The 15912-nt window shown below is 38.5% G+C and overlaps 1 non-coding gene across 1 annotated transcript; it reads right to left on the bottom strand.

Annotated features, from left to right (window-relative positions):
- Positions 1 to 393: 393 nt before the first annotated feature.
- LOC112732164 (small nucleolar RNA R71) lies at positions 394 to 501 on the bottom strand. Its single transcript, XR_003167901.1, has one exon. It is a non-coding gene; the product is annotated as a small nucleolar RNA R71 (small nucleolar RNA).
- Positions 502 to 15912: the final 15411 nt, after the last annotated feature.

Here is a 15912-nt window from a genome sequence, read left to right as displayed (position 1 = left end):
GCAGCCGAAAATAATAATAATGCAAGGAGGATGCTTGGTGACTTTACTGCACCTAATTCCAATTTACATGGAAGAAGCATCTCCATTCCTGCCATTGGAGCAAACAATTTTGAGCTTAAACCTCAATTAGTTTCTCTGATGCAGCAGAACTACAAGTTTCATGGACTTCCATCTGAAGATCTTTTTCAGTTCTTAACTGAATTCTTGCAGATCTGTGATACTGTTAAGACTAATGGAGTAGATCCTGAAGTCTACAGGCTCATGCTTTTCTCTTTTGCTGTGAGAGACAGAGCTAGAATATGGTTGGACTCTCAACCTAAGGATAGCCTGAACTCTTGGGATAAGCTGGTCAAGGCTTTCTTAGCCAAGTTCTTTCCTCCTCAAAAGCTGAGTAAGCTTAGAGTGGATATTTAGACCTTTAGATAGAAAGAAGGTGAATCCCTCTATGAAGCTTGGGAGAGATACAAAGGACTGACCAAAAAGTGTCCTTCTGACATGCTTTTAGAATGGACCATCCTGGATATATTCTATGATGGTCTATCTGAATTAGCTAAAATGTCATTGGATACTTCTGCAGGTGGATCCATTCACCTAAAGAAAACGCCTGCAGAAGCTCAAGAACTCATTGACATGGTTGCTAATAACCAGTTCATGTACACTTCTGAGAGGAATCCTGTGAGCAATGGGACGTCTATGAAGAAGGGTGTTCTTGAAATTGATACTCTGAATGCCATATTGGCTCAGAACAAAATATTGACTCAGCAAGTCAATATGATTTCTCAGAGTCTGAATGGAATGCAAGCTGCATCCAACAGTACTCAAGAGGCATCTTCTGAAGAAGAAGCTTATGATCCTGAGAACCCTGCAATAGCAGAGGTAAATTACTTAGGTGAACCTTATGGAAACACCTATAATCCATCATGGAGAAATCATCCAAATCTCTCATGGAAGGATCAACAAAAGCCTCAACAAGGCTTTAATAATGGTGGAAGATACAGGTTTAGCAATAGCAAGCCTTTTCCATCATCTACTCAGCAACAGATAGAGAACTCTGAACAAAATACCTCTAATTTAGCAAATTTAGTCTCTGATCTATCTAAGGCCACTGTAAGTTTCATGAATGAAACAAGGTCCTCCATTAGAAATTTGGAGGCACAAGTGGGCCAGCTGAGTAAAAGGATCACTGAAATCCCTCCTAGTACTCTCCCAAGCAATACAGAAGAAAATCCAAAAGGAGAGTGCAAGGCCATTGAATTAATCACCATGGCCGAACCTATAAGGGAAGGAGAGGACGTGAATCCCAGTGAGGAAGACCTCCTGGGACGTCCAGTGATCAATAAGGAGTTTCCCTTTGAGGAACCAAAGGAATCTGAGGCTCATCTAGAGACCATAGAGATTCCATTAAACCTCCTTATGCCATTCATGAGCTCTGATGAGTATTCATCTTCTGAAGAGAATGAGGATGTTACTGAAGAGCAAGTTACCAAGTACCTTGGTGCAATCATGAAGCTGAATGCCAAACTATTTGGTATTGAGACTTGGGAAGATGAACCTCCCTTGTTCACTAATGAACTGAGTGATCTGGATCAACTGACATTGCTTCAGAAGAAACAGGATCCTGGAAAGTTCATAATACCTTGTACCGTAGGTACCATGACCTTTGAGAAGGCTCTGTGTGACCTTGGGTCAAGAATAAACCTCATGCCACTCTCTGTAATGGAGAAACTAAGAACCCTTGAGGTACAGGAAGCCAATTTCTCATTAGAAATGGCAGACAAATCCATGAAAATAGCTTATGGACAAGTAGAGGACATGTTAGTAAAGGATAAAGACCTTTACATTCCTGCTGATTTCATAATCTTGGATACTGGGAAGGATGAGGATGAATCCATCATTCTTGGAAGACCATTCCTAGCCACAGCAAAAGCTGTGATTGATGTTGACAGAGGAGAATTGACCCTTCAATTAAATGAGGACAACCTTGTGTTTAAAACTCAAGGATCTCTCTCTGTACCCATGGAGAGGAAGCATAAAAAGCTTCTCTCACTGCAGAGTCAATCAAAGCCCCCACAGTCAAACTCTAAGTTTGGTGTTGGGAGGCCACAACCAAACTCTAAGTTTGGTGTTGAACTCCCATATCCAAACTCTAAGTTTGGTGTTGGGAAGTCTCAACAATGCTCTGAACATCTGTGAGGCTCCATGAGAGCCCACTGTCAAGCTATTAACATTAAAGAAGCACTTGTTGGAAGGCAACCCAATTTTTATTTATCTAATTCTATTTTTCTTGTTCTTTCATGTTTTATTAGGTTCATGATCATGTGGAGTCACAAAATAAATATAAAAATTGAAAACGGAATCAAAAACAGCAGAAGAAAAATCACACCCTGGAGGAAGACCTTACTGGCGTTTAAACGCCAGTAAGAAGCATCTGGCTGGCGTTCAACGCCAGAACAGAGCATGGTTCTGGCACTGAATGCCCAAAATGGGTAGTATCTGGGCGTTTGAATGCCAGAATTGCATCCTGGAGAAGATCTGGCGCTGAACGCCCAGAACAAGCATGGTTCTGGCGTTCAACGCCAGAAATGGGCAACAAATGGGCGTTCAACGCCTAGAACAAGCACCAATCTGGCGCTGAACGCCCAGAGTTGTGTGCAAGGGCATTTTGCATGCCTAATTTGGTGCAAGGTTGTAAATCCTTGAACACCTCAGGATTTGTGGACCCCACAGGATCCCCACCTACCTCCACTCACTTCTTCTCACCCCTCTTTTACACAATCCCATAAACACTCTTCCCCAAAACTCTCACCAATCACCTCAATCTCTCTTTCCTATCACCACTTCACCACTCACATCCATCCACTCTTCCCCATAAACCTATCTCATAAACTCCACCTACCTTCAAAATTCAAAATCAATTTCCCACCCAAACCCACCCTATATGGCCGAACCTTACCCACCCTCCCTTCCTTATATATAGCCCTCCATTCTTCCTCATTTTCACACAACACAACCCTCTCTTCCCCTTCTTGGCCGAATACATCCCTCTATCTCCTCCATATCTTCTTCTTCTTCTTCTATTCTTTCTTCTTTTGCTCGAGGGCGAGCAACATTCTAAGTTTGGTGTGGTAAAAGCATAGCTTTTTTTTGTTTTTCCATTACCATTGACGGCAACTAAGGCCAGAGAAACCTCAAGAAAGAGAAAAGGGAAGGCAATTGCTTTTACCTCTGAGCCATGGGAGATGGAAAGATTCATCTCACAAGCCCATCACTAAGAAAAGGATGGAGCAAACAAGAGAGCACATTCATGGATCTCAACAGTCACATGAAGAAGCTCATCATCAAGAAATTCCTGAGATACCTCAAGGGATGCACTTTCCTCCACAGAATTTTTGGGAGCAAATCAACACCTCCCTAGGAGAATTAAGTTCCGACATGGGACAATTAAGGGTGGAACATCAAGAGCACTCCATCATCCTTCATGAAATTAGAGAAGATCAAAAAGCAATGAGGGAGGAGCAACAAAGACAAGGAAGAGACATAGAAGAGCTCAAGGACATCATTGGTTACTCAAGAAGGAAACGCCACCATCACTAAGGTGGACTCATTCCTTGTTCTTACATTCTCTGTTTTTTGTTTTCTATGTTAAGTGCTTATCCATGTTTGTGTCTTCATTACATGATCATTAGTATTTAGTAACTTTGTATTAAAGTTATGAATGACCTATGAATCCATCACCTCTCTTAAATGAAAAATGTTTTAATTCAAAAGAACAAGAAGTACATGAGTTTCGAATTTATCCTTGAACTTAGTTTAATTATATTGATGTGGTGACAATGCTTCTTGTTTTCTGAATGAATGCTTGAACAGTGCATATATCTTTTGAAGTTGTTGTTTAAGAATGTTAAATATGTTGGCTCTTGAAAGAATGATGACAAGGAGACATGTTATTTGATAATCTGAAAAATCATAAAAATGATTCTTGAAGCAAGAAAAAGCAGCAAAGAACAAAGCTTGCAGAAAAAAAAATAGCGAAAAAAAAATAGAAAGAAAAAGAAAAAGCAAGCAGAAAAAGCCAAAAGCTCTTAAAACCAAGAGGCAAGAGCAAAAAGCCAATAACCCTTAAAACCAAAAGGCAAGGGTAACAAAAAGGATCCCAAGGATTTGAGCATCAGTGGATAGGAGGGCCTAAAGGAATAAAATCCTGGTCTAAGCGGCTAAACCAAGCTGTCCCTAACCATGTGCTTGTGGCGTGAAGGTGTCAAGTGAAAACTTGAGACTGAGCGGTTAAAGTCAAGGTCCAAAGCAAAAAAAAGAGTGTGCTTAAGAATCCTGGACACCTCTAATTGGGGACTTTAGCAAAGCTGAGTCACAATCTGAAAAGGTTCACCCAGTTATGTGCCTGTGGCATTTATATATCCGGTGGTAATACTGGAAAACAAAGTGCTTAGGGCCACGGCCAAGACTCATAAAATAGCTGTGTTCAAGAATCATCATACTGAACTAGGAGAGTCAATAACACTATCTGAACTCTGAGTTCCTATAGATGCCAATCATTCTGAACCTCAATGGATAAAGTGAGATGCCAAAACTATTCAAGAGGCAAAAAGCTACAAGTCTCGCTCATCTGATTGGAGCTATGTTTCATTGATAGTTTGGAATTTATAGTATATTCTCTTCTTTTTATCCTACTTGATTTTCAGTTGCTTGGGGACAAGCAACAATTTAAGTTTGGTGTTGTGATGAGCGGATAATTTATACGCTTTTTGGCATTGTTTTTAGTATGTTTTTAGTAGAATCTAGTTACTTTTAGGGATGTTTTCATTAGTTTTTATGTTAAATTCACATTTCTGGACTTTACTATGAGTTTGTGTATTTTTCTGTGATTTCAGGTATTTTCTGGCTGAAATTGAGGGACTTGAGCAAAAATCAGATTCAAAGTTAGAAGAAGGACTGCTGATGCTGTTGGATTCTGACCTCCCTGCACTCAAAGTGGATTTTTTGGAGCTACAGACCTCAAAATTGCGGGCTTCCAATTGCGTTGGAAAGTAGACATCCAGGGCTTTCCAGCAATATATAATAGTCCATACTTTGGCCGAGTTTAGATGACGTAAAAGGGCGTTGAACGCCAGTTCTACGCTGCTGTCTGGAGTTAAACGCCAGAAACAAGTCACAAACCAGAGTTGAACGCCAGAAATACGTTACAACCTGGCGTTCAACTCCAGAAAGAGCCTCTGCACGTGTAACATTCAAGTTCAGCCCAAGCACACACCAAGTGGGCCCCGGAAGTGGATTTATACATCAATTACTTACTTCTGTAAACCCTAGTAACTAGTTTATTATAAATAGGACTTTTTACTATTGTATTAGACATCTTTGGACGCCTAGTTCTTAGATCATGGGGGCTGGCTATTCGGCCATGCCTGGACCTTTCACTTATGTATTTTTAACAGTAGAGTTTCTGCACTCCATAGATTAAGGTGTGGAGCTCTGCTGTTCCTCAAAGATTAATGCAAAGTACTACTGTTTTTCTATTCAATTCAACTTGTTCCGCTTCTAAGATATTCATTCGCACTTCAACCTGAATGTGATGAACGTGACAATCATCATCATTTCCTATGAATGCGTGCCTGACAACCACTTTCGTTCTACCTTAGATTGAATGAGTATCTCTTGGATCTCTTAATCAGAATCTTCGTGGCATAAGCTAGATTGATGGCAGCATTCATGAGAGTCCGGAAAGTATAAACCTTGTCTGTGGTATTCCGAGTAGGACTCTGGGATTGAATGACTGTGACGAACTTCAAACTCGCGAATGCTGGGCGTAGTGACAGACGCAAAAGGAGGGTGAATCCTATTCCAGTATGATCGAGAACCTCAGATGATTAGCCGTGCTGTGACAGAGCATTTGGACCATTTTCACAAGAGGATAGGATGTAGCCATTGACAAGGGTGATGCCTCCAGACAATTAGCCATGCAGTGACAGCGCATCGGACCATTTTCCAGAGAGGATTAAAAGTAGCCATTGACAACGGTGATGTCTTTACATAAAGCCAGCCATGGAAAGGAGTAGGATTGATTGGATGAAGACAGCAGGAAAGTAGAGGTTCAGAGGAACGAAAGCATCTCTATGCGCTTATCTGAAATTCTCACCAATGATTTACATAAGTATTTCTATCCTTATTTTATTATATATTTTCGAAAACTCCATAACTATTTTATATCCGCCTGAATGAGATCTACAAGGTGACCATAGCTTGCTTCATACCAACAATCTCCGTGGGATCGACCCTTACTCACGTAAGGTTTATTACTTGGACGAACCAGTGCACTTGCTGGTTAGTTGTATCGAAGTTGTGAATGAAAAACGATTTAATAAGACGTGCGTACAGAGTTTCTGGCGCCGTTGCCTGAGATCACAATTTCGTGCACCAGCATGCTTATGTCAAATGGTGGTCTTAATTTGATTTATCAATGGCCTATCCAGAAAAGGTCAGAGAATGGTTCAAAACCAATCCCAAGAGTCAGAAGATCTCAGACCCAGAAACGGCCTCGTTTCTCAATCAAAAGGCACAAATTTAGGCAGCCATTGCAGGCTCACAATCGAAGCAGTCAATCAAAGGAAATCTTCAACAGATCCTTCACTTGCTTCAGGAAGATGAAGAGTCCTCATCTAAAGAAGAAAGTGATGAAGAAAGCAAAGATAGTCAACTTGAGGAAGACTATTTCGATGTTTGTCTAGCTGATGATTAAAATCGAAAATATTGTAATAATGCCAAGACAATTACCGGAACTATTTGAAACCTGTACTGTAGCTATAGTGTAGGTCATGTTTACCTGTACTGTAGAAATAGTAAGATTTTCAATTATAAAAGGAGGCCTCGTTCTCATTGTGAGGCACCCTTCATTTTTACACAATCATAGAGAGAGGTTAGAGAGAGAAGCTCTGAGAGTTTGCTTGTAAGCTCTCCAGCTCTTCTTCTTTCCCCTTCTTCTTTTCAATCACATTTCCAATTAATAAAATATAATTTTATATCATATATCTCTTTCTCCCTTAGCTAGTGCAGGCAGACTACCGCTAGAACTAGCGCTAATATTAATGGCTGGTTTTACCATATTAATTATTTAGTTTCTGCTTTTTTATTTTTTCTGCATACATAACTGCATTTTCTATTTTTGTTAACCCTTCTTCCCCTTTCCCTCCTTGATCCACTTCGGGCCATCTGGTGTATATATATATATATATATTCCTTCTATGAATTACAGTAATCTGTGTAGTTAGATTATCTTGTTTTATATATATATATAAAGCAAGATAATCTAGTTAAGTGATGAATTGAAACAAAATTAAAAGGAAAACCTAGCTAGGAACATATGTCACAGAAAACATGGATACTTGAATACATGGATACAATAGTTGTTGAAAAGATAACCTGTGTGGCGGAGAGAGCTCTACGACGACGGCAATGAAAGGAGCAGACGCGATGAGAGCAGCAGAGAGGGCTCTTCGACGATGGCAACAAAGGGAGCAACGTGATGAGAGCAGCGGCGGAGGGGCTCGTGCGATGCGAGCAGCAGCGGCAGCAACGGAGAGAAGAAGTAGCTCGTTAACGGAGAGAGGAACAAGCTCGTGTGATTTGTGTGGTCTGAATGGAGCTCGATAGGGTTGATGAATGGAATATTGACGGTTTAGAATTTCACTAATGAAATGTCGCCGAAGTATAGTTTCTAAACCCACAATAATCCTTTCATACAAAAATTTTGTTGTCACAAGTAACAAACCCCTAAAATTAATAACCGAAATATTCAAACTTCGGGTCGTTCTCCGTAGGAATTGCAATAAAATGTTCTTGTTATTGGCTATGAAGTATGTTTTGGGGTTTTTGAATTAAGAGACAAGAAATATAAATGGCAAAGGAAATAAACTAACAACTATGAAAGCTCTTGGCAAGGTATGAAAACTAGAAGTCCTATCCTTATTATCAACATCAATTGTGATGAGAATTGTCCATTACACCCACTTAGTTAACCTCTAACTATGAAGGAAAGTCAAGTGGATGAATTAACTTGATTCCACAAGTCCTAGCCAAATCATAATGAAAGACTAGCTTTAGTGGCATTCAAGTCAATTAGCAACTTCCAATTATCAATCAACAAAAGAGTTAGATAACTCAAGAGTCACTAATTACTCAACCAAATCCAAGAGGAACAAAATCTAACTCATAACTAGAAGAAGCATTTCATCAAACACATAAAAGGCAATAAAGGTAAACAACATGAATTGCAAGAATTAAAGAGAGATCTAACTACAAAGACAAGAGATCCATAATAGAAAATTAAAGAAACATAAAAAGACATGGAAATCATAAATTATTTTGAAAGAGAAATAGAGATCTACATAAAAATTCATTAAGCAAAAGGAAAATTGGAGCAAGAGTAGAAGTAGATCTAGTCTAAGAGAAGAGAACTAAAACCCTAATCTAATCCTAATTCTAGAGAGAAGTGAGAGCTTCTATCTCTAGAAACTAACTTTTTCTCCAAAACTAAACTAAACTAAAACTAATATGATGGAAGGTGTTGACTCCCCCTTGAATTCTGCCTTGAATAGCCTCAGAAATAAGTTGGATATGGGCCTGGGAAGCCCAGAATTTGCCCCAGTATTTTGCCTTTAAGTGAGTCATGTTCGAGCATCGTCGCGTACGCGTGGGTCACGCGTACGCGTCGCTTGACAATTTGCTATCCACGCGTACCTGCCATGTACGCGTACGCGTCGCCATACGACCTCGTATTCCACACGCGCATGTCTGCTGCGCGTGCGCGTCGATCTCAGCATCCCAAATCCTTGTTTCTTCATGAGTTCTCCACTTGCATGCTTTTTCTCTTCACCCTTTTGATCCATTCCTAGCCTTTTCATCCTGAATTCACTAACAAACACATCAAGGCATCTAGTGGAATCAAAGGTGAATTAAATTTAGCTAATCAAGGTCCTAAAAAGCATGTTTTCATACTTAAGCACAAATTAGGAGACAATCATGAAACCATGCTATTTCATTGATATTTCTTTGTTCCTGTAGAAAAATTGTATAAAAATTTTACAGAAATTATAAAACTAAATCAAACTTGACAATCTAATGTTAACTTCATACAAAAAAATCTCAGCAACCAAAAAACCAGCTTGAACAAGACATATTCACACTCTCATACCAAAAGAAAATCATAATTTAAAATTCCATAATCAATAAACGATAAAGAAAGAAGAGCTCCTAGCATCACACTACTACAAAATTGTTGATTACAGATTATAAAAGAACTCCTACCATTATAATCCTAACCTAACAAGAGGTATTAGTTTATTCTATCACTAGTTGAGTTCTCTTTCAATAGATTACAAATTTGTGATTGGAAATACTAACAAAGTTGGACACACTATGCACAAAGTTTCAACAACTTAACAAAGCACAAATCGAAAGCAAAATTCAAAAGATAACAATAAAAAAGATAATTATTATAAAAATAAAATTAAAAGCATAAACATGTCAAACAATAATGGAAGAAAAAAAACTAATAGTACGACTTAAGAATGATATAGATAGCTGCACCAAACTCAGGCAACGAGCTAGCAAAAAACAAAAGACCGATGTCGCAGTAGCAGACAAGAAGATGCCACACTAATAGCATGAGAGTAGCATAAATGGGTAAAAACCTTAGAGTAACCTATGTAACCATTTTTTTCTTTCCGTTGGGGGCTTTTACTGGCCCATACCCGAAAACATACCATTTTCTATTTGCCCCAAGACATATGGAATTTGCTAATTTCATAAAGAAAGAAGAAACCTAAATATTTATCTTTTCATAATAGCTGTGTAATCAATAATAAATGGGAGAAAATTGGAAAGGATTTGGAGCACGAGCCATCCACCAAAAAATTATGGCGGAGCTAAGGAGAGACTCCAAAACATCAAACTAGGTTTTTTAGCAACCATTCCAATTTGGGGGAGGGTGGAGAAGGGTAACTAGCGAATCGAGGTGTCTCTTTGTTGTCGGTGTAGATCTAATGGAGTCAGTTGGCCATGAGCGTCGTCATCTGAGAATCATGGCTTCTTCATGGAGATAAGGGTTATTCTACAGAATCGCTTTTGCATTTGGAATTAGCTAGCCAGTAGTGGCGATAAACAGGCGTCTCCCTCTTCTATGGCAGTGATTTCTCAGGCTTTGAAGGTTATTCATGGCAGAGGTGGAAGGGAGTGGGTTCAAGAGAGTCTAAATCTCTGGCTAGCCAGAACAATAGTGGAAGCACCGCCAACAAACAAAATAGTAAAGATGTTTGAAGACATCACATCGGCAATAACAATAACAGAGTAATGGAGGAATTCCATCAAGTTTTCTTGAGTACTTTTGTGGTGTAACGGTCATCCTGTGTTGAATGAGGGGATTAGTTGTTTTGGTTAGTAATAATTTGTTTGTTCAGCCCATGACAAAAAATAAAATAAAATAAAATAAAATAACAATAATAATAAATTTAATTTACCTAATAACTTTTGATAGTAGGTTAACTTTTAAAGAGTGTTGCACTCTCAACTTTGGCTAGAGTGCACTAGCTTTCGCCATTTATTTTTCAATGAATCGGAGCAACCACCATAATAAAAAGGAGATGAACGTTATTTACAAGTCACATAACCTTAACATTTATTATATTTCATTAAATCTGAAATATACAAAAATAAAAGCTTAGTTTGGTTTATCCTGCTGATCCTTTCCTTTCGTATATTTATTTAATTTATGAAATGTTAATAAATTTTTTAAAAATAACCCAAAATAAATAGTGGAAATTCTGATAATTTTTATAATCAAATTTTAACTGATATTTAATATACACATAAAATCGTTAAATATTTAGTTTTAATTTTAATATTTCGGTATCTGATATGACTATTACAATCCAATTAAAAAGCCATAAATCGACTCCTTACATTATAACTCGGCTTTGTGCGTTATAATTCTTCCAAATTTTATAACTCAGATTTGCATACCAGAAACAAATATTATAACAACCTAATATGCCATCATTATCTATCAATGAAAATGAATGCTAACAGTATAACTGCTAATACCTCATCTCATATAAGAAGGTAAGATGTTTTATCTTGGATATACATAAATACATATTAAACGGACTTAAGTATCAGAGTGCCCTTGCACGTACTCTTTGATTCACTCGGAAACCGTCTCAACAAATTTTCTACTGGCAAGTGCACTGGATTGTCGTCTAATAAAAACTCACTGTAGAGTGAGGTCGAATCCCACAGGGATTGGTAGATTGATCAATGTTAATTGGAGAATTGTGCTAGTTGAGTGAAATCAGATTTGATTGAGAATTGCAGAAAGTAAAATTGGTGGGAAACTTAAATTGCAAGAAATTAAATTGCATGAAATTAAATGACAGAATCTTAAATTGCTGGAAATTAAATGGGAATGGGAAATTAGCATGAAATTAAAGAGCAGAAAGTAAATAGAATGGGTAGATCAGAGATGGGGAAGCTCATTGGGTTTTGGGAGATATTGAACTCTCCAGATCAAATCATTTTCATCTCTTCCTCAATCAATGCATTCATTGACATTGCTTGGCAATCTTAGATGATTGGATCCCAATGTCTTGGCTCACCAATCTCTTTAAGCATGAACAATTATCCAATGTCTTGATTTAATTGCTCATGGGAAGAGTTGAAGTTCGGTCACTGATTATACCACACAAATTCATAGATTAAAGTATTGGTAGGATTACATGTCACTATATCCATCCAACCCCCAATCTAATTCAATGTGAAAAAGCAATTCTAGCATGAATTCTTCATCCCTCTCTCAAGGATCCGAAGAATTCCAATTATGGATAGCTTCTCTCTCAAGACAACTATCCAATTGAATTAAGACCGAAAGCTTTCTAACAAAAATCAAGAGAAAAGAAAGAAGAAGAAGATGAAAACTACTATTGATCCATTGAATTACAATAGAGCTCCCTAACTCAATGAAAGGGGTTTAGTTGTTCATAGCTCTAAAAATGGAAATTGAAATCGAAAGATACATTGCTGAAAATTAAAGAATTGCAGAAAACTCAATTGAACCGAAAATTGAAAAGTGAAGTAAAAGTCCCTCTCTAACTTAAATTCTAAGCTATTTATACACTTTCTTCCATTGATCTTCAATCTCTGAATTGGGCTTTTGGCCTTGATAGAATTGGGTTGAAGTTGCTCCAATTGGTTTTTCTTGCTGTTGAGAAGAGATCTGTTTGAATTGCAAGTCCTGATGCTTCACGTTGGAGTCAACGTGGCCAACGTTGACTCAAACGCCTTTCAGAAGAAACCAGAAAAAATCAGATACTTTGCTGTCATTGGCGTTTGACTTAACGTTGGAGGGCCAATGTTCTGCTTACCCACACGTACGCGTACATCACGCTTAAGCGTGAAGTTTGTGAATTTGCTTATTCACGCATATGCGTGCACCATGCGTGCGCATGATGGCTGAGATTTTGCTTATTCACGTATGTGCGTACACCACGCTTACGCGTGAATTGCCATTTTTCCCATCCACGTGTACGCTTCACTAACGCGTGCGCGTCGATTCAAGTTTCTCAACTCCAAATTCTGGGCTCCTCGTCACAGACGTTGGAGGAAGTGTTTGAGGCAACGTTGGACCTCCAACATTCGTTTGTTGACACGTACGCGTGACCCACACGTATGCGTGGATGGTCAATTTTGCCATTCCACGCGTGCGCGTGACTCACGCTTGCGCGTGGATACAGAAATTTTGCTCTTTCACGTGTACGCGTCATAGATGCATACGCGTCACTCAAAATTTATTTAGCTCCAGAATTGAACTTTTTATCACCACGTTAGGGGTAACGTTGGATGTCCAACGCTCCCTCCAATGTGAGCATCAGCAATTTATGCAGAGACTTGCTCTGCCTCTCTTCCAATGTTGGAGGCAACGTTGGTGGTCCAACTTGGCCACCAACGTTGCTTATTCTTCATCTTTTCTATGCTCCTCCTTTAACTTCTTTCCATGCCTTCCTTCACCTGTCATCAACCAATATATGCATCAAAGCCTTGCTAAAGTCAGCACAATTCTCATCATTCTTAGCACACAAGTAATTATAGCATAATTCTCATGAAATTGCATCAAATTATCCATAGTTGGATGAATCTAGGCATGCATGAATTTTTAGCCCAATTGCTTACTTATAACTCAAGAAAGTGCATAAAACTTATTAAAAACAAAGAAAAAAGGCTAGTGAAACTAGCCTAAGATGCCCTGGCATCATAACACTAAACTTAAATCTTGTTTGTCCCTAAGCAAGTACTGAATTATTAAGAAGAAAGAATGAAACAGAAGGGGATGTTCATATCAGCAAGTCATTATTATTAGTTAATGGGGTTTTATGCAGAAAATGCAGTAACTCACTTCTTATTGATCTTTAGGTATAGACTGTCTCCTTTAAGCATCAATTAACACACTGCTATGACCTCTTATTATTCACTCATCCTTGATAGTTGCTTTTCTTTATTTTCTTTTCCTGTAAACTTTAGCTCAGTGTCATGTGTTGTAGCAGTTTCTTGCTTATTTGTACTCAAAACATTTTCACTACAGACACTTGACTCACAATTCTTCTTAAGACATTGATGCCCAGCACCTCTTTGGGTTACTAAATGTCTTGTAACTAGGTTGCTCTTGATAATGGACTTTCGGTTGATAATCCCGGGTTAGTTAACCCAAGTTACCAAGTGTTAAAGCACTCCATAGAACCTAATCATCCAAGAAGATCCTAGTACAAAGACACCAGAGGCATATGTCCTAAGGTCCAAGCTATTGGTGTCTAGCCTTATTCTTTGCTTTCTTTTGTTTTTTTGCTGCCACTTTTGGCTTTTCTTTTTCTTTCTTTTTGTTTGTTTCTCTTTCATCCAAGGACTTTTATTTACTAAGATTCATAGACAACATGCTAGTTTTCACTAAAAGGGGAACAATCTATCTTTTATTCATTATAAGTGAGCTACTACACAATCAAACATACATACCACCACTTACTGTTATTTCACTTCTTGCTAAAAAGGAACTATTCCACTTCTTATTCAAACATTTCTTTTATTGAAATTGAAAAGACTCAGGGGACAAGACAAGCATTTAAACAGGTGAAAGTGAAAGCACACACACCTAGGCTAGCACACTTATTGCAAAATTTAAACATAACAGAATGCAAAAAGACTTAAACTAAAAGTTACTATAAACTAAAACAGACATGTTGTTTCTTTATTGAATGGAATAATCAAGGAGCAAGTCCACCTTTCATTTTTTGTCCTTTTTGTCTTTCTTCTTTTTCTCGCTTGCTTGCTTACTAGTTTCTCCCTTGCCTTTTACCTTTAGCTTTATCCAGAATCCAGCTTTCTTCATTGTCTCTTCCACTCTGTCTTCAAGGCGTACTGCTTTGTATACTTCTATGTCACTTCTTTCCTTGAAGTATTGATCATAAATTGGAAATGCTGGGTCCATACTATGTAGATGCTCTGCAAGGTAGTTGAGCTTGATTTGAGAATTTATGTTATAATCAGCTTGAACTTCATACCTTGCATCCTGAAGAGTCGTAAACTCCCTGAAAGCTCTCATGTTATCAAGTTGAAGTTAGGCCAGCTGGTTGAAAGATCCTTGAAATTGTGAAGCTTGTTCTCTTTGCATAACTATAGGTCTTGACTCAAAATCTCTCTGCTGGCTCATCATCCTCAACTGAAGCTCCTCTTGTCTCTCTTGAGCTCTCATGTACTATGAATGAAATTCTTCTTGTTTCTCTTGGACCCTCAAGTACTGTTCGAATAGCCTTTCAATTTCTTCTTGCATCCGGCCTATGTCCATGTTGGTTTGTGGTTGGAATTGTTGCTCTTCTTCTTGTTCTTCCTCTTGTTCTTCTTCCTCCCATGGCTCTTCTCTCCTTTGCCTCTTTTGTGGTCTTTGACTTTGTTGTGCCTCTGTGACATTCATCTTCTTTTCGAGGGTCATTGGCATGCCTGGATGTAGCCATGTTGGGTTTGCATCCTCCATTGGCACTTTGGCCTTCATGCATAACCTCATAATGGTGCTCGGGTAATAGAGCCAGGCTTCAGCAGAATTTTTCTCTGCAACCTTTTGAATATCATTTGTAATGATCTCATGAACTTTTATCTCTCCTCCCACCATTATACAGTGTAGCATGACAGCCCTTTGCTTGTTAACTTCCGAGGTGTTCACTGTGCCCAGAATTGATCTCTTTATCAGCTCATACCAACCTTTTGCTTCAGGGATGAGATCTTCCATTTTCAAGTACTTGTGCCCTCCTTGATTGTCCCTTTCCAAGTCAGCATTAAACACACATATATCACTAGAGATTTCATCATAATTTGGGTTCCCATTCAGCCTTTCTTGGTACCTTGGCTCATCAAAATGTGCTGGCCTTAGTCCCAAGACCTTCATAATGGTCTTCGGACTAAAGTCTACTTCCACACCTCGTACATAACTCTTGTACGTTGGAGCTTCGGTCATATCCAGCCTTGCAGTGTTAGCATAAAACTCCCTTATGATATTGGCATTAATCCTGGTGATTGGTGAGGTGAGCGCTGATGCACGGAAACTTGTCTCTTAACAAATCTCCCTCGACAAGTATACCGAATTGTTGTCAAGTAAAAACTCACAATAGAGTGAGGTCGAATCCCACAGGGATTGATTGGTCAATCAACTTTAATTAGAGTAATGTTCTAGTTGAGCTAAGCAGAATTTGATGTGAGAGTTGTAGGAAATTAAATGGCGGGAAAGTAAATAGCAGAAAATGTAAATGCTGGAAATAAAGAGCTGAACATAAATGAAGGAAAGTAAATTGCAGAATCTTAAATGGGGAATGG

This window comes from Arachis hypogaea, chromosome 12 (genome assembly GCF_003086295.3).
Source record: "Arachis hypogaea cultivar Tifrunner chromosome 12, arahy.Tifrunner.gnm2.J5K5, whole genome shotgun sequence".
In the NCBI taxonomy this organism is placed as follows: domain Eukaryota; kingdom Viridiplantae; phylum Streptophyta; class Magnoliopsida; order Fabales; family Fabaceae; genus Arachis; species Arachis hypogaea.
This window is presented reverse-complemented; position numbering and strand designations above follow the sequence as displayed.